General features: G+C 32.7%; 1 pseudogene; it reads left to right on the forward strand.

Annotated features, from left to right (window-relative positions):
* LOC108693941 overlaps window positions 1–1796 on the forward strand; it is a 6058-nt pseudogene extending 4262 nt beyond the window's left edge.
* The last annotated feature ends 629 nt before the right edge of the window (window positions 1797–2425 follow it).

The following is a 2425-nucleotide window of genomic DNA, read 5'->3' on the forward strand; positions in this document are numbered from 1 at the left end:
AAAGTAGTGAGTGGATATGATCTTTGTAACTGAGATTGTAAATGAGATTGATTTTTCAGAAAAGCGAGCTAGCGTCCGGACGAGAGGAAACCGATTGTGCAAGTTTTACATAGCTCAGTGATACTCATTCGATTGCTAATCTGCTCATTCTGCTGGCTTACGAACGGGTTCATTTATTATGGAATGTCATTGAATTCCGTATCATTAGCCGGGGATAAGTACATCAATTTCGTGCTAATCGCGATAGTTGAGATACCAGCATATTACTTCAGCTGTATGTTGAACAATTGTATTGGCCATAAGCCAACGCTTTTCAGTGCATTCCTGCTGAGTGGAGCATTCTGTCTCGCATCCTGTTTATACCAGCCCTGTTTATACCAGCAGATAAAGAGATAAAAAAAGAAATTTCTCAGATATAGTATATAGTATATTCTTTTTTCATTGATGGATTGCTTGTGAAAACTGTTGAATCGAATTTATTAGAGAAATTTTTGTAAGGAGAGAATTTTGGAAGTATTTTTTGAAACAATAATGTCGATAGTATGCACTTCGCTATATTACGTCTGCTATTATTTAAATTGTGAAAATTTTCTTTCCTCTTTTTTCTTTTTTTCCACAATCCTACAATCTCTATATTTGCATATGTCCTTGTTGAAATCGCAAAGTTTAATACATTGCAAGTGCGCATGAGTTATAAACGCGCAGAAATATAAGTTACAAATGTGTGATACGTCGTGTTGCATGTTATCCAAGTAATACTCGATTATAACGATAAAGTCGAGATAATCACGTTTTGACTGATTATGAGATTTGACGAAATTGAATTTTATGTGTCATTTATCTTGCATAGCTGAGTACATGTATGTAATCTACATTCAAGGGCAAAAAGCGTGCTAATGCTACGTGTCGTAGATGCAGAATCGTTCGATTTAATCACGACTGTGTTCACGTAATTATGCCGGTTATAATGGATTACCATGTATGGAGCGCAATCCTGATAATTTATCGCCATTTGTTTCAGGAGTCTGGAATTATGGGTTTTTATTTTTATACATGGCTGAGAAATTGTATATCGCTATAGCGTTTTCGACTATGTACCTCTTCACAGAGCTGTTTCCGACAACGCTCAGGAATTCCCTGCTCGGAATTTGTGACATGATGAGCCGCATTGGATCAAGCTTATCGCCGCAAATACCTCTTTTGGTAAGTCAAAAAACAATATACAATTGCAATATACAAATGCTCTCTTAATTCGCGTTTCTTAAATTATGCTTTAAAAACGTTATGCCGTAATAAAAATAAGATATACTTATAATTACTGTTTTTATTGCACGATTTTATTTATTTATGCAATTTCATTAATATATAATAAATGTAAATATGATTTCTAAAATAACTATACATATATTTCCATTTTTAAATTTAAGTGTGATGTAATTTATATAATTGGAGTAGTATTTTATAATATTTTCAAACCAAAAAAATTCTGCAACATATTTGCAATCTTTCTTACATGAAATTTTCACTATTCATCATATAAAATACACTATTTCAAATGTTTCATTAATTATGCTCATATCTTTATTTACGTTCAGGCACGAATAATGCCTTCGCTACCACTAATCCTATTCGGGTCCATGAGCATGATTGCGGGCATCCTGTCTCTGATTTTTCCGGAAACTTTAGGAATTAAATTTCCAGACACCGTACGAGAGGCAGAGGAGATCGGCAAGTCAAACAAGACTCGTAAAATCCCGGATCTTAACACGCTGCCGTATCAAACGAACATTCGCTAAGGATGTTTTATACAAATGCCTTAGCATCTCGCTGTTCGTTTCGCCATTTTTTTAGATATAATTCTCCTTTTTTTACATTTTATAAAGTTGTTAGTAAAAAGTAGTTACTTCTTCGCAAGATGTTAGCATGTAAATGAAATCATCTCAAGCTTTGAGACTCCCGTGATAATAATATTATAAAATATTAGTTCTTTTTTTTATGTTCACATGAGATATCAATTGTGATCATGATTAATATATTACGTATCGCTATAAAATTATGGCTATATTTACATAAAGAAAATTTTGAAATAATAACTTTTACCAGATTAATACATAATGAAGAAATCAAGATATTTTTTAAAATTGTGTTCGGGAAACACATTATCAGTGTTTGTATCATTCTATCTTTATTATTTATCAATTATAAAATAATTGTTAATACAATGATGCATTAGCTCTGATAGCATGCTTCTCAAACCCACGGAAGTAATAAATTTGATTTTTGGTAAGTATCTGCGTAAAAACTCACATTTATTTACATTATTTTAATTATGGTGAGATAAGCTTTCAGAGTCTAAAACGCATTAGATCTCTCTCTCTCTCTCTCTCTCTCTCTCTCTCTCTCTCTCTCTCTCTCTCTCTCTCTC

This window comes from Atta colombica, unplaced genomic scaffold (assembly GCF_001594045.1).
Source record: "Atta colombica isolate Treedump-2 unplaced genomic scaffold, Acol1.0 scaffold111, whole genome shotgun sequence".
Lineage (NCBI taxonomy): Eukaryota > Metazoa > Arthropoda > Insecta > Hymenoptera > Formicidae > Atta > Atta colombica.